The following is a 23549-nucleotide window of genomic DNA, read 5'->3' as shown; positions in this document are numbered from 1 at the left end:
CCTGAGGTCATCATTATAAAGATTGACTTTTAATGCCTGAAACTATGTTTTTCTACTTTTCAACTTTTTGTTAATATAAAAATTAGCTGTAAGTGTAACATGACTCTTCTTCAAAAGGTATTGAAGGGGGAAGAGGTCTCGTGTAAGAAAATTCCTTCGTACACCTATGCATGTAAAATGATAAGCAATAACTAAAATACAGTTTGGTGTTTTCAGTTCTGGTTTGGGTAAGAGGAAGACATCTTCCACTGTGGTGTTCAGTTAAGGCCCTAAAATTTCCTAGTTCAAACCTTTCATGTGAGATCTAAGAAGTTTCTGCAGGCTTCCCTGCTTATGATTTGTGGCTGGACAATCTGGCTTGGCTTTCCAATATATTCTTGACCTTCAATTTGCCTCAAGGTGAATCCTATTATTTTAACATGTTTTTAGAATTGTAACATTAAATATGCTTTGAAACATTTTGATAAATCACATTTCAGTTTATTTAACTAAAATTCTTCTACAGTTTCCAGGTACACTGGAAACAAATAAAACTTAATACAGAATTTTGTGTATTCATTCTGTGCCATTTCACAAAAATTGCTGTCTGTGGCTCATAAGTTGTCACTTTTATATATATTAAGGAAGTTAGTCTTTGTGACCCTGAGTGTTTCCGCTCTCCAATTCAGTTAAGCCTTTTCCCCTGGGGCTTAAAGAAGGCAGGAATTGAATTACATTTCACAAGGGCAAAATAGTTTCTGCTGGGTATTGAGGGGGTAGGGGGGAGAGGGAGGGGGTGGAGTGGGTGGTAAGGGAGGGGGTGGGGGTAGGGGGTAGAAATGACCCAAGCCTTGTATGCACATATGAATAATAAAATAAAATAAAATAAAATAAAAAGAATCACATTTCCTCTACCTCTAAAGCATGTGTTCCACTACAGTGATGTGTTCTACCTATAAAAGTAGAAATAGATGTTTCTGAAAAAATTGTTGTTCACATTCGTAATTATATTTTATTTTAATTAGCTTTATTTAGGAACAATTAACATACAATAAATTTATACATATAAGCACTTAATTTGTTAAATTTTGATATAGGTATACACTAGTAGTATTATCAACACAGTCAAGCTAATAAACACATCCATCACATGGAAAATTTCCTGCTGTTTCCTTTCATTTCTTCCTTCTACTCCTTTATTCCAGTGGATTGCCATGCAATCCTAATCCAGTTTCTGTCACTTTAGCTTTGCATTTTTGAGAAGGTAATATAAATAGAACCATGCAATATATATTTCTCTTAACTGCCTTCTTTCACCTTGCAAAACGACTTTGAGATTCATCGATATTGTTTTGTGAATTAATAGCTCATTCTTTGTCATTCTGTATCAATAGTTTGTGTGCCAATAGTTTATGTCTTTCATTACTGATTATTATCCTGTTATGTAGGTATATTAGAAAGCTTTTTGTTGCTGTGACAAAATATCTGAGAAAAAGAAGTTAAAGGAGAAAGGTTTATTTTAGCTCATTGTTTCAATGGTTTCAGTCCATTGCAGGCAGACCCCATTGCTTTTAGGCCCATGGAAAAGAGAAACATTATGGTGAAATGGCATGATGGAGGAAAACTGGTCACCTCTTGGTTGCCAGAAAGCAGGGATAGAGAGTCCCTTCAAAAGTACTCCTCAGTGACTTACTTTCTTTGTGTTGACCTCCTTTCCTAATAGTCCATTTGGTTACAAATTCAACAATAGATGAAATTACTGCCTCATTATAAAATTGCATCTAAATAGTGCTCCCAGCTGGAAACAAGGCCTTCAGCACATGAGCATTTCAGGCTGTTTTTTATCCAAATCATAACAATAGTATAGATAATTTTTAAAATTCCAGTTTCTCTATTGAATTATTTCCTATAGTTGTCTATTGCAAATAAAGCTTCCATCAATATTTACATACAGCTCTTGATGTGAAAATATGTATTCATTTTCCTGGAATACATATTTAGGAGTATGATGTCTATCATAGTGGTCATATATTTAACTTTTGGAAAATTCCAAACTGTTTTCAGAAGTAGTTGCTCTACTTTACATTTTCAAATATGTAAACAGAATGTCCTTTCATCCTCTTCACACTGTCTTTCAAAGAAGTTTTCAATTTTGATGAAGTTAATTTTATTATATTTTTACTTTTATATCTCATGAGTTTAGCATTGTATTTGAATTTGGCCAAAGTCAAGATTACAAAGATTTTTTTCCTATGTTTTTCAGAATGCATGTCAGGTTTTAATCAGTGATAATTTCCCTAATTACTACTTTAGTTTGCAAATCCTGTCTATTTTCACTGTCTTTGAAATTCATTCTAATTTCCCTCTTGATATGTTCTTTTTTTGGCATATGGTTATTTAGAAGCATATAACTTAGTGTACAGAATTTGGGATTTTTTCAAACATTTTTATGCAATTGATTTATATTTTATTTCCAATACATCCAGAAAGCATAATTTCTTTGACTTCAACCTTTTTCCTTTTTTATTTCTCTGTTCACTTTTGTTTTTGTTTGTGGTGCTAGGATTGAATCCAGTGCCTCTTGTGTGCTAGTCAAGTGCTCCACTTCTGAGCTATATACCCTACTTTTATTTATTGAATTTGATTTGGGGACACAGTTATGTTACTTTGATTTTGTTTGATCCTCTTAAGGTTATGGTGTTTGAACTCATGCCTCATGCTTGCTAGCCAGGGTTTCTACCACTTGAGCCATCCCAACAGACCAGAGGGAATGATTCTTTACTAGCCATGATTATTGCCTTCAGAGGATATTTGGTATTTTCCAAAGATGTTTGTAATGGTCAGACCTGGGGTTTATGTGCAGCTAGAATCTGCCTTGAACCAAGATTCTCCTACCTACACCTCCAGTTTAGCTAGAACTACGTGTGTGCAACACTACCCTTGTCTTATTTTTTGTGATAGGGTGTTTTTTCTTTTTGTCCTGGGCTGCCGTCAGACCACCATCCTCCTGAATTCTGCCCTCTGAGTGTAAAAGCATGAGTCACCACACCTGCCTTCCAATTTCAATATCTAAGGCTGTAGGTATAAAAAGATGGAGAGATCAGAACATGATTAATCAATTGGAGGGAAAGGGATAGAGTCATACATTTTAAGTTTTAGTTGTCTTCAATGCTTTCTAGAGGATATTAGCCAGAGGTCTCTGGAAGAAAACTACATTAATCTGTATGGAAAGCACAATGTGATGTAAGCATAGCACAAAAAGAACAAAAAGAGAGAAGCGAAAAGTGTATTGTAACTTGTGGAGTTTGGATCTGAAAAATGACTAAGTGTGTTTTGACTTTGAAGAAGTTTGGATGGCTGGTAAGAACTTTTAGCAGTATTGGATAAGCATTGGGAGTATAGAGACAAAACAGACAAATGGAATAACTTCATTTATTTTATATTTTCAAAACATTATTCTCAGAGGTATGAATGAAGTTCAAATAGTAGATACTGGAGGTATATCAACTAAGTGACATTTCCAGTAAATTTCTGTGAAGTAGTAAGAGTGAATAAAAGAGCTCTAATGCAGGCAAAGCAGTTTATACACTCATCAGATTATACAGGATCACAAAAATTATTGAACAAAAGGTTCTCACTAGATATCTGGGATTGTGTACCTGTGGCCCAAAAGAAAATTCTAAACTGCAGGATAGGGAAGGGAATTGGAATTACAGATTGAAAAGCAATTGGGGAATAGATGAAATATAAAACCATGATGTAACATAGGTAGATCTCAGGCAAGAAAGAGGTTGAGAATAGATTCTTGGGAATACATGCATTTAGAGCATGGAAGAGATGAAAAATGAATGGATGGTAATAGGAGAAAAAATAAAGTTGGAAAGAATTGGGCTTCTCTGATGTGTCTCAGATTGGTGTGGAAGATAAGGAAATAGTTCTGAAGTTCCTAAAAGTATTAGGAATGTCAGAATGTTGGGAAGAAATTACATTGAGACCATTCCAGTGCTAAGTTCCTAGTTATATAACACAAAACACAACTCAATGTATGTGACCATTTTCTATAAAAACAAAATTTACCGCTTTTGATCACAGATGCACAACAAAATGTTAGTTAAAAAAAAAAAACAGGGACTTTCCACTGGCAAGACTTGAGTAAGTCTATTGTTCTGCTTTAGATAGTCCATATTTCCTTTGCCTTGCCTTTTCACTGGTCCTATAAAGGCCTCAGCCTGAACCACTTCTGGTTTAGTGCTGCCTGATTTGTGAATAGTTGATCACATGAACTCCTTGTGATTTTAATGTGCCAAAGTTGATCTTTTTAACAAGTTGATGAGAACCTATTATTAATAGTTTGTAATTAGGATGCCATGGATGAAAAGATAATTTCAGTGGTATGAGGAGAGCAGATACCAGATGTGCAATAGGATGCAAATATAAGTGGGAGCTTAAAAAGACAGAGTGTAGATTTATCTTTAGAAAAATGTTGTGTGAAAATGAATGGAATGGGGCAGGAGCTGGAATAATAAAGAGGATAAAATGAAAAGTACTTAAGTAGTATGGGCTCTTAAACATTTTTGTAGATGGAATTGATGTGACAATGAATGAAGATGTGGCAAAAAGGACAATGGATGACAAAACCACATCCATGAGGTAGAGGTTGAGAATAGATCAGGAGGCAGGGAATATATTCATGAAAAGAAGAGGAGGGTACCTTTGCAGGCAGAAATACTATTTGAAAGTGCCAATGCTGTGTGGAAAGTTGGGGAAGGATTATGATATTTATTTCCTCCTGTTTCTATGTTGTAAAATTACCTGCTAATAGTGAAGTAGGTGTGGGTGGGTAGCAGTTAGTGGTGTAGAAAGAGTGACAAATGACCACAACAACATTTTTTGAACATGGATTAAGATAAGGATACAGCTTCATTTCTTTGCATGTGAGAATCTATTTCCTTAATACTATTTGTAGAGTAACAATGCTTTCCCCATTGTGTAGACTTGCATCTTTGTTGACAATCATTTGAACATTTCTGTGAAAGTCTATTTCTGAGTTGTTTATTTTGTTCAACTGCTCTGATCTTCATGTGAACACAACACTGTTTTCAACATTGTGGCATTGCAATGTTTTGAAATTATGAAGGGTAGGCCTCCAGCTTTGTGTTTCTTCTTGAGATTGATTTGGGTATTAAAGATTCTTTGAAATACCACATAATTTTAGGATCTTTTTTCTGTTTCTGAAAAAAAATTCCACTAATATTCTGATGGAGATCGCATTGAATTTGAGAATCGGCTTGGTTAGCGTGAGCGTTTTAATATTACTTTAATGAAAAAATATGGGATTTTTTTTTCATTTATTTCTGCCTAGTTAAATTTGTTACACCAATATTTTACTGTTTTAATCTACAACATTTTTGTCTTTAAGTATTGTTTTGATGTTGTTGAAAATTACTGTCTTAATATACTTTTCATACAGTTTCATTGTTAATTGTATTAACGTGCATTTTATGTGTGTTAATTTTTGCTGACCTCAACTCTTGCTTGGACTTTATAATTGGTTTTTCATCTTCTGTCCTTCTCCAACTTCTGTCTCCCAACAGTATGACAGACTGAAGTGTCCTATTCCAAAATGTTTAACGTGTTTGCAAACATGTCTCATGTCTCCTCTGGTCAGAATACTGTTCTTGCCACTCAGGTCCCTCACAGTAACAGTCAAGTTGTCTTTTGTTTATCTTATAAAGTTTTTCATAGTCTCACACACAATTTTATACACTTAACCTGTATGAATTCACTCTTACCTTTCCAGTAAAATGTGCCTGTAATACTGAAGTTGGTTGAGCATGGTCAACCTGGGCTGTTTCACAGCCTATGCTTTGAGGCTGGAGTGCTATTTTCTCAGCTATCCACATGACTCTTATTCCTACTTTCTTCCTGCTCACACTGTCAAATTTTCAGTGAGGCTTTCCTTAACCAGTTTGAAATGTCAGTGTCCATCCCATTCCCTGTTTTATTTTTTTTCTTGAAGATCATTGTTTTCCAACATGCATGTATTTTACTTATTTACCTTGTTTACCACCTATCTTGATTCAAAATCATTGTGTTTTATAATTCTGTGTCACCATTGCCTACAACAGTACTTGGCATGTAGTACATTTTCCAAGAATAAGAAATGAAGTTTCAGAATGGGTCCTCCTGCAGTAGAACCCATTTAATTTCATGTATATCAAAGGAAAGGGGAGCAAAACAACTACTTAGCAAGCAAATGGAATGATTACATATGGTTTAAAGCAGCCACTTGGATACTTGATAAATGCCATTCTGATGAAAAGACAATTTTTGGAAAGGAGGTCTTTGTGGCTCTGAATGTATGGCCACAGTCAGTATTTTAGTCATCAAGACTTCCCAATTAAATTCACATAAAAATTCAATGTCTATAGATTGCTCCAGGTTTCTGCTCTTAATCATATTTGATCCAGTTTTCAAACTAACTTTTCTAATGCATATTGTTTTTTTCTCTTTTGAGGCATATTTCCACTTAGAACTTCAAATCATATTTGTCTCTGGAATCAACCTAACAATCCTTCTTGGACACCTCTACTCATTCCAGCAATCCTGGTCCTGAATTGATATCCCAGTCTTGCAGCTGTGCCTTGTTGCCTCATCATAGTGTAGGCCAGGCAAAAGGAATCACCTCATCATCTGGGCATCCATAGATTGCACAAAGGAAAGTATAGAATTCATCAAACCGTACACTAATATGTAGATAGAATGTATTTGGTAGAAAGGTTGCACATATTAGACTACTAAATTTCTGAAAAGAAACAAGCATTTTTGCCTTTAAAAAAACCAAGACACACAGAAACAAAAGATCCACTCAGAGGCTTGAAGGGCTTGGATGTCGGAGCTGAGGTACAGTGAGGTGCGATTCTTATTAAGTATCTGCCAGACTTCAAGATTTCAGAAGAGATGTGAAAGAGTATATTGCAACTTTAAGACAAGGCTGTAGGCAAGTGGACTGGATAGACTGATTTTATGACACAGGTGACCTGTTGAGAAGAGTGGCACAAATATAGGAAAAACCTGCTCATCTGCTCTAAGGGTGTGATAATGTCACAGGTTTCAAACACTTATTTCTTTGATGCCCTGATGTACTTCATCAATTTTACATCTTGGGATGCTGAGGAAGATACTGAACATGTAGATTCATGGTTTGACAAGAAGGCCAGTTTAGGGAATAACTTTCCTGGAAAAATGGGCTACGAGAGCTTTTTCAAAGCAAAGATTCTTGAGAAACACTAAAACTCAGGAAGATAGTGTCACACCTCTGAGACAAGTTGGTAATACATACTACAAAGAGAAAGAGAATGAAAAAGAAAATCTTATGGAACATTCTATTCCATCAAATGCTTGTTCTTCACTGGAATTTGAGGGAACCATATCAAGAAATACTCCAGCCCAGCCTCAAAGAAAACCAGTTAGACTCACTACTCAGAAGGATGTGGATCAGAAAGAAAAATGCCATGTTCAAATGAAAGCAAAGAGTTGTGCCACTCCTGCAATGATCAGTGAAATTCCACCTTTCAAAAAATGAAAGTAAAGAAGCCAAAGGAAGAGGAAAAATGTAGAGTTCAATATATTTCCAAAAGAAATGAATCTTCCCTGGAGAAAACCAAGGGCAGACATAATGGGCCTTGTGTGCCACCTGTAAGGCAGAAGGTTTTGAAAAGTACTGAGGAGCAAGAGTTGGAGAAGAGAATGAAAATGCAGTGGAAGGTGGTGGAGAGGTGAAAAAAGAATGAAGACTCTAAGAAACTTGCTGTTGAAGGAGCAGGCAGCTCATGAAGAAATCAGTTAGCCAGGTAACCAAACCTGTTGGCATCTACTTCTGCACAGATAAGCGAATCAAACAACATCCTAAGAACCAGGAAGAGCATAAGGAAGTGAACTTTATATCTGAACTGCAAAAGCATCCTCCATTTCCTGCCCAAGTGACTAAAGGTTGTACTATTATGAAGCCTTTCAACCTGTCCCATGGAAAGAAGAGAACATTTGATGAAGCAGCTTATACATATGTTACATATGTGCCTCTTGCACAGTGGATTAAAGCCTTCCATAAAGGAAAACCTGGAAGATACCATTTGAGAAGCAAGAAGAAAGATATTAATCTGTTACCATCTACTTCTGTAACCAAGATCTCCAGAGACCCACAGATTCCTGTGCTGCAAACCAAACAGTTCTCAAGGCCTGTGAATTGCAAAAGTGCAGCAGAACCAGAGGCCAAAGCAGTTGAGAAAATGCAAAATTACAAATTCAAAGCATGAGAACTTGATCCTGGAATTCTTGAATGTGGGCCCATCTTACTCAAAAAAAACCCCTGTGAAACCAACTGCTCAGCCAGTTGGCTTTGATTTGGAAATTGAGAAAAGAATCCAAGAGCTAGAGTCAAAGAAGAAATCAGAGGATGGACACTTTGAATTTCATTCAAGACCTTGCCCTACTAAGATCTTGGAAGATGTTGTGGGTGTTCCTGAAAAGAAGGTACTTCCAATCACTGTCCCAAAATCACCAGCCTTTGCATTGAATAAAAAAGTCCAAATGTTCACCAGAGAAGAGGAGGAAGAGGATGAACCAGTAGTGATACAATTCCAAGTCTATGTGTCAGCACAGTGGAATTTCTATTTCTCCTTGTCCCCTCCCTTTTTTAAAATATATGTTTTCTTTATGAAGTAAAGATGATTAAATCTCAAAAAGAAAGATTTACTCAGTAAAGGTTGCTGACCTCATGAAGTTTGATCAGTGTAAGAATTCTAAGCTCTCCTACTGTTTTACATGATCTTCTTTCTCTGAACCAAGGCACAAATTTTCTGTCCCTCACCATGGCTCTTAGTCTTCTTAGCCACCAAAACCTAAAATGAGAAAAAGAAATGATAGCTGTAATATAAGGAAAGATGTGTGCTTATTTCTATCATTCTTTTAAATGACTTTCCTATGTAGAAAATTTTAGCTATTCCTCCTATCAGTAGGCACTATGTTAGGACTATAGTTACACATGAAAATATAAATAAATATACTTTTTTATCTGAATTTTTAATTTTTAAATTTAGTTTTATGATCATAATATTTTTCATATTTCTGAAGTATCGTGTAATAGTTTGACTCATAAATATACTAGTTCATGGTCAACCCTGCATAACTGTCAACTTAAACTTTTGTCATTTGTTTTTGTTGAGAACATTCAAAATACTGATATTTTGAGACATACTTATAACAAAGACAGATGATCTAAAGTACAATGGTAGTGGCAAGAGAGGAAAATCAACAGAGAAAAGTGACAGAGAAAAGAACTTCTGTAAGAGAGATACATATAACTTAAAATTTCCAGTACTTTTCATATGCATTTTAAAATGTATATTTTTCTTCCTGATTGAGTTTTATCAGTTAAGAGAAATTAAACTCAGTTTTTCAAAGGAGCCTAACATGTAACAATTCTCAGTGCTGTAGAACTTGCACTGTTCTGAGTCTGGTAACATATGCCACTGAATCTGACCAAGGAGCCATTTGCAGGGTGAACATCGGATGCATCTTCCTGACTGACATGCTGTCTTAAGTGAAATGGTTGCTTCCATTAGTATTGAGAATATCTGTATTGCTATTCCATGAACCCTTATCAAGACCCAAGACAGGCTGTGCTTACCAATGGCCTAACAAAATAATGCTTTCTGGAGAATACATCCTCCAGTTAGGCTTGTGGGCCTTAAAAAGAGATGCAAATGTAAAACTTAAATCCCACAAAACTATTACTAGGACTCTATTATATGAGAGCAAAATTTTGCTTGTATCTCATTTCCTTAAAATAGTGAGTGATTTATATCTTTACCTTTACTAATGAGAAAATTAAGGTTATCATGCAGCATGACTTTTCTGTATTATTATTGCAACATTTATACTTGAACCTTTACTTATAATTTTCTAAAGACAGAGGCCCAGAACTTATATTTTTTTGAATTTTAGTTTTAATTTACAAGTAATAATTATTTATGTCAGTGTGATACTACTTTGAAGAACATTCAATGAAGCTAATATAGAATTATCTCATATACTTACAGTTTTAATAAAATATGCTGATATACTTTATATGTACAGCATTTAAAGCCGGTTTTTGTAGTATACATATAATACAATAAACTTCCCATATTTATTCATTCAATTTCCTATTGAAATATAACCATGCACGTGACATATAATGAACCTGTCTTTCACCCTTGAAATTTCCCTAATTTTCCTGTCTTGTCCCCATCACTCATTCTTGTAATTCTGACCCCAAGATGCTTTTGATCTACTTTTAATTACTTTGGATGAGTTCGCATTTTATATGAAATCATAAAATATACATTCTTACTGTCTAGCTTCTTTAGTTCACACTGGTTGATTCATTTATTTCCTGGTAGATATTTGTGTAGTATGGACTACCATACTACCATTTACACTATCACCGTTTGTGTTCAAGTATTTTTGTGAACATGTATTCTGCTTTCATTCCACTTACATAAATAAGAGTGGAATGATGTACTTTTAAGTGTCAAGAAAATAAAAATTGCTTCCCAATATTGTTATAACAGTACACATTCCTGCCAACAGTGAATGAGTGTAACACTTGCTCCACAGCCTCAACACTTTATAGTATAGACCATCTTTTCCATTTTAGACAGTCTTTTGTGGTGCCAAGGTATCTTGTTGCTTCAATTTCCAGTTCTCAAATTACTACTCATGTTAAGCTGTTCTTGCATGTGCTTATTTACTATTTGTATATTTTCTGTGGTTAAGTGTTGATTCAAATCCACTCACTTTTGTTTTTCATTGAATTTTTTGCTTTCTTATTCTCAAATTGTTAGGGCTATGTTATATACCGGATACAAAATTTTCATCAGAGAGATAACCTGCAAATATATTCTGTGGATCTTTAGCTTTTGTTTCTTTCTCTCTACTACATTTTTTAAGGAAAACCATGTTTTATTTTGATGAAGTACAATTTTTCTTGTATACTTTAGCTAGGATGTTGTATCTAAGAAAACTTATCACAAAAGAAGTTCACAATGAACACCTATTAGAAAATAGAAGATTTTTAACACACATTTTACATTTAGATTTTACACTGGTCTATTTTATTACTTTTTATAATACAGTGTTTGATATTGGTAGAGGCTCTTGTCTGCATTTATAAACCCAGTTGTTCCAGCACCATCTGTGGGAAAGACTACCCTCTTACTGTTGAATTGCCTTTGCTCTTGGTTAACATTAGTTAACCAAATATGTGAGGATATATTTCTGGACTCTATTCCATTCCACTGTTTCTCTACTTTCATAGTAATACCATGCTGTTGGTATTTTGAAAGCTTTATGACAATATTTTCTGTTGTTTGGCAATACTGGGGTTTGAACTCAGAGCCTCATGCTTGTTAGGAAGGTGCTGTGCCACTTGAGCCACACTGCACTTTTGCTTTAGTTTGTTTTTAAATTGGGTCTTTGGTCTCTGCCCAGGCTGACCTTGGACTGAACTCCTCCTACTTCTGCCTCCTGAGTAGGTAGGATAACAGGCATGCACCACCCAGCCTGACTGTTGTTTGTTTTTGTTTTGGAGCTAAGATTGTACTAATATTTGGGGGTTGAGGGATGAGTTTGGCTCAAATCAAGATCCTCCTATCTCTGCATCCTAAGTAGCTGGGATTACAGTTTTGTGCCACCATACCTAGCCCAAAACTTTATAGTAATTCTTTAAATTCAACAGGCAAAGTTCTTTAAAATTCTTTCATTTTTTTCCCCAAAGTTGTCTCAGATAGTCCTGGTGTTTTGTATTTTCATTTGCCTTGTAAAGTTGGTATTTCAGTTCAGAAAATGATATAAATTCCTATTTTTAACTTATGCTTTAGAAGTTATTTTTAAATTGACTTGTGTGTATTTATTGGGTGCCGTGTGCACTGGGTTTCCACTGAGCACTGAATCTGTAGAAAAAACTGGGACTAACTGACAGGTTAATATTAAATCCTCTGATGCATTAATGTATCTCTCCAATTATTTAGCCTTATTCTGATCTCTCAGCAGTACTTTCCAGGGTACATATCTTGAACATTTTCAGTAAAATTAATTATACAATATTTCAGGTATTGTATGGCATTGAAAATAGTATATTTCACGAGTTGCAAATTCCAATTACTCATTTCATGTACACTGAAATATCACTTTTGCTAAACAATTTTACAAAACTCAGCTATTAGTAGTAGTAGCTTTCAGTCAATCCCAAACAACTTCATACATAATCATATCTAGAACATATAAAGATAGTTTTACTTGTCTATTTTGAATCTAGATTTAAGTTTTTCATTTTATTGCATTTTTCTTAGCTAGATCATTTACTATAATGTTGTGAAGAAGTGCTAAGATCAGATGCCTTTGACTTATTTCTAAGCATACAGGAAAGCACTGAGCTTCCTATAATGAAATATGATACAAGCTATGGATTTGTCATAGGAACTATTGGTATAAGTAGTTTCAGTTACATTTGATTCTTTTCTCTCTCATCTACTGTGAATTCTATCAGAACTCTATGTTTGAGTTTTACAAATATTTCATCACTTATTTATTTATTTTTATATTTTTAGTTTATTCATATGTGTATACAAAGTTTGGGTCATTTCTCTCCCCTACCCCTCACCCCCTCCCTTCCCTCCAACCCCTTCCTCTCCCCTCCTAAATTTGTTAAAGAGAGTATAAACAATAATAAGAAGGACAAAGTGTTTTTGCTAGTTGAGATAAGGATAGCTATACAGGTAAATTCCTAGCATTTCTATCATGTACAAAAGTCCCCCTTTGCAATGAGGACATCAAATACTATCATGTTTTTTGGATTTCTTATGTATCATCATACCTCCCTTGTGTGCTCTCACCTTATCATGGGAACAAAGTCCAATCCCTTTGCTATATATGCCGTTGATCTAAAGTCCACACATGAGGGAAATCACATGATTATTGGTCTTCTGAGCCTAGCTAACCTTGCTCAGAATGATGTTCTCCAGTTCCATCCATTTACTTACAAATGATAATATTTCCATTCATCTTCATGGCTGTGTAAAATTCCATTGTGTATAAATACCACATTTTCTTGATCCATTCTTCAAGTGTGCATCTTGGTTTTTACCATAACTTGAGTATTGTGGACAGAGCTGCAATAAACATGGGTGTGCAGGTGTCTTTGGTGTAACATGTGTTGCATTGCTTTGGGTATATCACCAGGAGTGGGATTGCTGGATCATATGGCAGATCTATGTTTAGATTGTTAAGAAGCCTCTAAATTTTTTCCACCATGGTTGCACCAGCTTGCATTCCCCACCAGCAGTGTACCATGGTTCCTTTTTCCTGACATCCTTGCCAACACATGTTGTTGGTGATGTTTTTGATGATGGCTATTCAAATAGGGGTGAAGTGGAATCTTAGTGTGGTTTTGATTTGCATTTCCTTTGTGGTTAGAGATGGGGAAGGATGTTTTCACGTGTTTTTTGCCCGTTTGAATTTCTTCTTTTGAAAAAGTTCTATTTAGTTCAGTTTCCCATTTCTTAATTGGTTCATTGATTTTGGGAGAGCTTAGTTTCTTAATTTCCCTATATATTCTGGTTATCAGTCCATTGTCTGATGTATAGATAACAAATATTTTCTCCCACTCTGTGGGTGGTCTCTCCAGTTTAAACACCATTTCTTTTGTTGTGCAGAAGCTTTTTAATTTTATGAAGACCCATTTTTCCATTCTTTCTCTTAGTTGAGTATTTTTAGAAAAAAAATTCTTTTTTGATAGATTCTCAAAGAATTAAATTTCAGAACACATTTAAAGAAAACATTGATGGTTAATCAATCTTAAAACACAGTGGTTTACTACACATTTGTTAACTATTCTAATTAAAATTTTCGTGAAATACAGAATTTTACAATGACTCTGCAGAAAACTCTAGGTTTGAGCCACTGCATCCTGACTCCGAACTTATCTTAAATTGTTTACTGATGACTTCTAAAACTAAATTATTCCTTTTTATCAGAAAAATTGTTTTAAAGTCTGCATGTGATTTCCACAGCAATGTTTGATTTCCACAGCTTATCAATATGAAGATAGAGGCAATATCTCAGTTAATTCAAATGTTTGGCAAGCCACAGATTCTGATGATCTTTGTATGCATATGTCACAACCTGAAATCTTCTCATGGATGTCACTCAACTCCAAATGCAAACTTTAATATAAAAGTGTGAGTCTTCTTTCATTTTATGAACTGCTCTAAACAGAATTATCTTAAACCAAAACCCCAGAGTTCTCCTTTTCTTTTATTAGCAAATTCACAACAATGACACAAACTCTGTGGTTAGAATTCAGGGCCTCAAGATTGCTAGGAAGCTGCTCCAGCAGTGTCCCATTTTTACTTTTAGTCTTTAAATTATTCATTATTGCAGAAAGAGGAAACCTTTCTTCATGAAACATCATTTCAGAATTGCTTCTGCCTTTCAGGACAGACACTTGAGTTGGTCCTTCTATTAGGGTTCACACAGTTAATGCTGGCCCTCAGACAATATGGCACTATGGGGCATTAGCAATTTATTTCACTGCGGCTAAGAGGCTAAAAGAAACCTAAGCCCAGAGGCACACTCTGAATCAGTGTTGTGTCTTGTGCCTACACAGACATTTAGAAGCATATTCTGCCTGAACAACAGCTCTTAGAGGAGTTGTAGGCACATACCATGCCTGTAAACTTTTACAAACCAGGAGGAGGCAAAATTATACATCTGAAATATGTGAACATAGCATTTCCTTGTATTTTATTTTTAGAATGTATAGTTTTCTATATTTAATGCTGGAAAGCCCTACCTGGCATAAATAAACAGTTTAACTATACATTGTCCAGATGTTGCAATTTAACCACTGAAAATCTTGCAGGTGTGTACAACCTTACATAGTTAATTGCCAGTAGTGGGTGATGTACATCATCCAGCTCAAGATGACTTTCAGCAATGGACTGCATCTTCATTAGGTTCTTTCTGACTGTCTTTGACTCAGTAAGCACCTGAGTGGATTCTTCTCCAAGTCAAAGAAGAGTGTCTTTAAGCATTTTCTGTCTGCATATAAAAACACAAATAGGAATTATATGAAATATGATTTATGAGCTTATAAGTCAACAAATAGTAAGCAATTTCATCTTAACAGCCTGGTATTTGATTTATGAAGGATATTCTATGCTCTGTATATCCTCTGTTAACTGCAAAGTTTATAGATAAATATACGTTATAAGATACCAGAGTAATAGAGACAGCAGAGTGCTGGAAAGTTAAGTTTCTACCATACTGCATAATACTATAATAAAATTTCTAGGATCAAATTTCATTGGAGAAAACACTGCCCAAACTGGCCTTGGAAAGCTCATACACTTTATTATTCACTTTAAGCGGATGTATTCCAAAACAGAAAAAAATATTATTTAAAGTAGAAATGATAATTATTATTAACTACCAGGGTCCACTGTCCTCAAGAGGTAAAAAGTGCACCAACTAAAAAATGCTACAACATTTTGTAAGGATGAATCCTAAGGAACTGAGTGATAAAAAAAAACATGTGGAACTTACCACTGCCTTGCCCAACACAGCTACAGGCTTCTGGTGAAGACAATTGTTTTATAAATAAAGAGCAGCATAATTACTTGTTCAATCATAGTGGTAATTTCCATCAAAATAAAATGTTTTGATCATTTTCACTTTACAAAATAAATAGATATCTCAGTATAAAAAGAATCAGCTATACTGGCAACACAGATCTGTTGCTTCAACAGTGGTCAAACATTTATTTTTGACAAGAGATCAAATAAATTATGCCAGCACCCAGGATCTCCTGCACTCCCTGCATAACTTCACCTCTGCATGATGAACACATTGGTGCTCTCTCACAGGTGCTCATGGATGATCTACTCATCTACAGTCTGCACAGAGGGCAAAACTGATTCCATACAGAGAGAGAACAGGAGGAAAATCTAACAATAATGTCATAGATGGACACCACTCAGAGTTCCTATCACAAGATTAAGATGAGGTTTAAACATTTCCAAAATATCTTTTAAAAAGTGATACACCTTTTTTATATTTTTTGGAAAAAAAATTAAAATCCTCAAAATATATTTTCTATTTGTGAATAGTTCATCTAAACATGGGATAACAATATTGTTTGCCATTCATATTACACCCTCTGGATCATGAAAACCAGTCAGAGACACAGGCATCACCAGGGACAGCCCAGGAAATGGGTATGGACACACTGTCTACGCAGTACCAGTAAAAAAATGCCCATAAGGAAGGAGGAAATTATTTAATTCTCCCATGATTCACAGTAGAAAAAACTACACAATTGAAAGAAACCAACCTTCTTTGCACTGAATTCCAATACTGAAATGGCAAGAAAATGGAAGCACACCTAGAACACACACCCAAACAAACCTGGAACTTTCTAGATTATAGTGTGGCATAAGTAAGTTTGTACTTTTAACAACTTATGATGAGTAAAAATACATATAAAATTAAGTGTAGCATTATAAACCGTTTATCTCCATTTGTAATCTTCCTACCTTGGTGTTTTGAGTGGTAGGGTTGCAGATATGAGGCATTAAATCCAGTATAATCTTAACCATTTTAAGTGTATGTTCATGCATTAACCATTTTTTGGTGTATGTTTAGAGGTATTAAATACATTCTCAGTGTTGTGAAAAAGATCTGTAGAAGTTTCTATGATACAACACTGAAACTCTGCACCCTGCACCTACTGAACAACTTCCTATTTCCTTTCCCTAACTCAAGTAGTTCAGGTTTGTCATCTCATACCCTAAACCTGTGTTTTTATGTAGAAAAGATTTATTTTAATATTTATATAAACCTGCTGTGTATTTTTTTAATAACTTGCTTTGTCCTTGACCCATTGTTTCAGTGATCTTTGGAAGGTAAATTTAAATCTCTGACTTGGTACACCATGAATTAAAAATTATTCAATAAAGAAGTCACCATTAGATTCCAAGATGGAGGCTAGAGGTAGGAAGCAGAAAGCGAGCCTCCTGTAGTGAAATCTTGAAGAGATGCTGGAGACACACTTTGCAGGCATAATCACTGAGAAAAGGCATAATTTTGACCCCTCCACATCTCCAGCCAGTGCAGAGAATCTCCACCTCATGTTAAATGGAGAAATGAGGAGGGCCCCCAGGCTGCCAGTGGCCGGCACACAGACAGCTTGGGAAGACAAGGACCAGGTGAGCTTTGCGGTACCGCGGTACTCCCACAGACAAGCCTGGGCCAGAGCAGCATAGCCCCCTGGACAGATTGACCTCCACCCGGGGAAAAAAGAGAAACTGAGTAATAAGCAATAAGAACAATTAAGACACACTGGAAAGAGGGTGGGGCACCCTGAGTGCTGAAGATTGGGGGAAGGGAACCCTTCCCAGGACTGTAAATAAACAAGTCGGGCAGGCAGGAGAGGCTCTGGCGGGAGTGGGGCACACGCCCAGCAACCAGGAGTGGGAAAGCTTGTGAGAGTGGAAGAGGGAGGAAAACTCCACAGGAGAGGAGGGAAGACCCACTTCCCACGTGAACTGTAAACAAACATGGCGGCTGGCAGGAGCAGCAGCACCGCCCAGTAATCAGGAGCAGGAAAGCCTGTAAATGTGGTGGTGGAAGGAAAACTGCACAGGAGAGGGGGGAAGACCCACCTCCCACATGAACTGTAAATAAACACGCAGGCCTGAGAATGCAGGTGCAGTGTCACCTTTCCCAGTGCTTGGAAAGGGGAAAGCTTGTAGCAGAGGCTCCCGCACAGGAGAACTCTGAACAAACAAAGCCTGTGGGACCAGGTGAGTGCTAAGTTCACCCCAGAGATCTGCATAAATAATGCCGCCAGCTACAACAGGCTGAGAGCAGCAGGCAGGCAAGCCACAGTTGCAGATACCACTCTCAGAACTGTCTCCAGACTCTTTTTTTTTCTTTTTCTCCCTACCTTTGATGAGAGAACAACTGATTTACACCTGCAAACCAAAAAAATTATTGAAACTGTATTGCATTTGAACTTGGGACACTTGGTGGGGCTTTTGTGTGTGTGTGTGTGTGTAGTTTTGTTCTACTTTATGTGTCCCCTTTGATGAGACAACTACAGAACAACATCTGAGGCACCATCTCCAGGACTGGAGACTGAGACAGACACCCAAATTATTTTTTTTTCATTTTTCTTTTATTATTCATATGTGCATACAAGGCTTGGTTCATTTCTCCCCCCTGCCCCCACCCCCTCCCTTACCACCCACTCCGCCCCCTCCCTCTCCCCCCCTCAATACCCAGCAGAAACTACTATGCCCTTATTTCTAATTTTGTTGTAGAGAAAGTATAAGCAATAATAGGAAGGAACAAGGGTTTTTGCTGGTAGACACCCAAATTATTAAGACTGAAACTGCATTGCATGTAAACTTGGAGGGTTTTTTTTTTAATTTTCGATTTTCCATTTTATTTTAATTCATTTTTATATATAGACATTTCTTTCATTTACTTATTTCTTATTTTTTTTAATCTTTGATTTTCAAACCTCTCTGTCTCTCTAATATCTGTTCAGCTTACTGTCAATTAGTACACTAACGCTCCCTGTTTATACCTTTCAAACTTTCTTATCTAAAACCTTGTTCTGCTTTCTCCCTCTTGTCTGTGTATTTGTTTTCCCCTTTTCTTTAACTTCTTGCATTCCATCTCAGCTCACCCTTCCATTCTAAATATTACCATTGTTATTATTACAAGCTAGAAAATACTTAATTGCACACAGTACAGGGACAGTAACAACACCAAAGACAATGACGGGAAGACAGAAAAAACAGGGAAACCAGTTTCCCCACAGCAAAAAATTAGTACAGGAACCAGAGGGGAATGAAGAGAATAGAAACTCAGATCCAGACTCCAACAAAATGAAGATAAACTATGCCAAAGGACCCAATGAAGCCCACAAGAATAATTTAAAAGAAGACATACTACAAGTACTCAATGAGAATTTTATAGAGATGATACTGGATAGGGTCAACCAAAATGTACAGGAGACACAAGAAATTCCAAGACAACAAAAATAGAGAACTTGAAAAAGCAAAAGAAGAAATAAAGGAAACCATAGAAGCACTGTATAAACACCAAAGTGAAAGAGAGAACACAATGAATAAATGGATAAATGAACTCAGGACAAAAACAGACATTAAAGAGGAAAATTGCCAGGATATGGAAAACCTCAGAAAGAAGAATGAAACAGAACTGCAAAACAAAACAGAAGGCTAATCAGGCAGAATAGAACAAACAAAAGACAGAATCTAGAACTTGAAGATGAAATGGTAATTAAAGGAAAAACCAAAGAACTATTAATTAAACAACTCAAGACCTGTGAAAAGAAAATGCAAGAACTCACTGACTCCATCAAAAGACCAAACTTGAGAATCATGGGCATTGAAGAAGGAGAAGAGGTGCAAGAGAAGGGAATGCGTAATATATTCAACAAAATAATAACAGAAAATTTCCCAAATCTCGAGTAAAATATTCCCATACAGATGCAAGAGGCCTCCAGGACACCAAACAGACCAGATCAAAATAGAACTACTCCATGACATATCATCATTAAAACAACAAGTTCAGAAACTAAGGAAAGAATATTGAAAGCTGTAAGAGAGAAAAAACAAGTAACATACAAAGGTAAACCCATCAAAATCACAGCAGACTTCTCAACAGAAATATTAAAAGCAAGAAGAGCATGTTGTGAGATTTTCCAGGCATTGAATGAAAATAACTTCAACCCCAGGATACTCTACCCAGCAAAGTTATCATTCAAAATAGATGGAGCAATAAAAGTCTTCCATGATAAGCAGAAACTAAAACAATATGTGACCACAAAGCCACCACAACAAAAGATTCTGCAAGGGATTCTGCACACAGAAAGTGACACCCAAATTAACCATGAAAAGGCAGGCAGCACCAAACCACAGGATTAGAAAAGACAGTAGAGAGTTGCCTCAACTTAGGTACACACAATCAAACCTACAAACAACGAAGACAACTAAATGACAGGAATCACCACATACCTATCAGTACTAACACTTAATGTAAACGGACTTAATTCCCCCATCAAAAGGCACCATTTGACAAAATGGATTAAAAAGGAAGATCCAACAATTTGTTGCTTACAGGAGACTCATCACACCGACAGAAATAAGCATATGCTTAGGATGAAAGGCTGGAAGAAGATTTACCAAGCTAATGGCCCCCGAAAACAGGCAGGAGTACCAATACTTATCTCTGACAAAGTAGTCTTCAAACCTACATTGATCAAATGAGATAAAGAAGGTCATTGCATACTAATAAAAGGGGAAATAGACCAAAAGGAAATAATAATCATCAATGTGTATGCACCCAATTTCATCAAACATACTCTGAAAGACCTAAAAGCATATATAAATGCCAACACAGTGGTTGTGGGAGACTTTAACACCCCATTATCATCAATAGATAGGTCATCCAAACAAAAACTCAATAAAGAAATCCAAGATCTAAAATATGCAATAGATCAAATGGACCTAGTAGATGTCTACAGAACATTTCATCCAACCTCTACACAATATACATTCTTCTCAGCAGCCCATGGAACCTTCTCCAAAATAGATCATATCCTAGGGCACAAAGCAAGTCTCAGCAAATATAAGAAAATAGAAATAATACCGTGCATTCTATCTGATCACAATGCAGTAAAAGTAGAACTCAACAACAAAAGTAAAGACAAAAAACATGCAAACAGCTGGAAACTAAATAATTCATTACTTAATGAAGAATGGATCGTAGATGAAATAAAAGAGGAAATTGAAAAGTTCCTGGAAGTCAATGAAAATGAAAGCACAACCTACTGGAACCTATGGGACACAGCTAAGGCAGTCCTGAGAGGAAAGTTTATAGCCATGAGTGCATATATTAAAAAGACTGAAAGATCCCAAATCAATGACCTAATGATACATCTCAAACTCCTAGAAAAACAAGAACAAGTAAATCCCAAAACAAATAGAAGGAGAGAAATAATAAAAATAAGAGCTGAAATCAACAAAATAGAAACAAACAAAAAACCATACAAAGAATTAATGAAACAAAAAGTTGGTTCTTTGAAAAAGTAAACAAGATCGATAGACCCCTGGCAAACCTGACTAAAATGAGGAGAGAAAAAACCCAAATTAGTAGTATTAGGAATGCAAAAGGGGTGATAACAACAAACACCATGGAAGTCCAGGAAATCATCAGAGACTACTTTGAGAACCTATATTCAAATAAATTTGAAAATCTAAAAGAAATGGACAGATTTTTAGATACATATGATCATCCAAAACTGAACCAAGAGGAAATTAATCACCTGAATAGATCTATAACACAAAATGAAATTGAAGCAGCAATCAAGAGTCTCCCCAAAAAGAAAAGTCCAGGACCTGTTGGATTCTCTGCTGAATTCTATCAGACCTTTAAAGAAGAACTGATACCAACCCTCCTTAAACTGTTCCACGAAATACAAAGGGAAGGAAAACAGCCAAACACATTTTATGAAGCCAGTATTACACTTATCCCAAAACCAGGCAAAGACACCTCCAAAAAGGAGAACTATAGACCAATCTCCTTAAGTGAACATTGATGCAAAAATCCTCAACAAAATAATGGCAAACTGAATTCAGCAACAAATCAAAAAGATTATTCACCACGACCAAGTAGGCTTCATCCCAGCAATGCAGGGGTGGTTCAACATGCAAAAATCAATAAATGTAATAAACCACATTAACAGAAGCAAAGACAAAAACCACTTGATCATCTCAATAGATGCAGAAAAAGCCTTTGACAAGATCCAACATCATTTCATGATAAAAGCTCTAGGAAAACTAGGAATAGAAGGAAAGTTCCTCAACATTATAAAAGCTATATATGATAAGCCTATAGCCAGCATTATACTTAATGGAGAAAAACTGAAACCATTCCCTCTAAAACCAGGAACCAGACAAGGATGCCACTATCTTCACTCCTATTCAGCATAGTACTGGAATTCCTAGCCAGAGCAATTAGGCAAGAAGAAGGAATAAAATGAATACAAATAGGTAAAGAAACTGTCAAAATATCCCTATTTGCAGACAACATGATCCTATACCTTAAAGACCCAAAAAACTACTCAGAAGCTTCTAGACATCATCAATAGCTATAGCAAGGTAGCAGGATATAAAATCAACATAGAAAAATCATTAGCATTTCTATACACTAACAATGGGTAAGCTGAAAAGGAATGTATGAAAACAATTCCATTTACAATATCCTCAAAAAAATCAAATACCTAGGTGTAAACCTAACAAAAGATGTGAAAGACCTCTACAAGGAAAACTATACACTTCTGAAGAACTATACACTTCTGAAGAGATTGAGGAAGACTATAGAAAGTGGAGAGATCTCCCATGCTCATGGATTGGTAGAATCAACATAGTAAAAATGTCGATACTCCCAAAAGTAATCTACATGTTTAATGCAATTCCCATCAAAATTCCAATGACATTCATTAAAAAGATTGAAAAATCTACTGTTAAATTTATATGGAAACACAAGAGGCCACGAATAGCCAAGGCAATACTCAGTCAAAAGAACAATGCAGGAGGTATCACAATACCTGACTTCAAACTATATTACAAAGCAATAACAATAAAAACAGCATGGTACTGGCACAAAAACAGACATGAAGACCAGTGGAACAGAATAGAGGACCAAGATATGAAGCCACACAACTATAACCAACTTGTCTTTGACAAAGGAGCTAAAAATATATGATGGAGAAATAGCAGCCTCTTCAACAAAAACTGCTGGGAAAACTGGTTAGCAGTCTGCAAAAAACTGAAACTAGATCCATGTATATCAACCCATACCAAGATTAACTCAAAATGGATCAGGGATCTTAATATCAGACCCCAAACTCTAAAGTTGATACAGGAAAAAGTAGGAAATACTCTGGAGTTAGTAGGTATAGGTAAGAACTTTCTCAATGAAACCCCAGCAGCACAGCAACTAAGAGATAGCATAGATAAATGGGACCTCATAAAGCTAAAAAGCTTCTGTTCATCAAAAGAAATGATCTCTAAACTGAAGAGAACACCCACAGAGTGGGAGAAAATATTTGCCAACTATACATCAGACAAAGGACTGATAACCAGAATATATAGGGAACTTAAAAAACTAAATTCTCCCAAATCTAATGAACCAATAAAGAAACGTGCAAGTGAACTAAACAGAACTTTCTCAAAAGAAGAAATTCAAATGGCCAAAAAACAGATGAAAAAATGCTCACCATCTCTAGCAATAAAGGAAATGCAAATTAAAACCACGCTAAGATTCCACCTCACCCCTGTTAGAATAGCCTTCATCAGCAACACCACCACCAACAGGTGTTGGTGAGGATGCGGAGAAAAAGGAACCCTCTTACACTGTTGGTGGCAATGTAGTCT

General features: G+C 35.9%; 1 pseudogene; it reads left to right on the top strand.

The window, feature by feature from the left end:
* The first annotated feature begins 7080 nt into the window (after nucleotides 1–7080).
* On the top strand, nucleotides 7081–8703 carry LOC109701726 (targeting protein for Xklp2 pseudogene; annotated as a pseudogene).
* Nucleotides 8704–23549: the final 14846 nt, after the last annotated feature.

The sequence above is a fragment of the Castor canadensis genome, chromosome 6 (genome assembly GCF_047511655.1).
Source record: "Castor canadensis chromosome 6, mCasCan1.hap1v2, whole genome shotgun sequence".
Lineage (NCBI taxonomy): Eukaryota > Metazoa > Chordata > Mammalia > Rodentia > Castoridae > Castor > Castor canadensis.
This window is presented reverse-complemented; position numbering and strand designations above follow the sequence as displayed.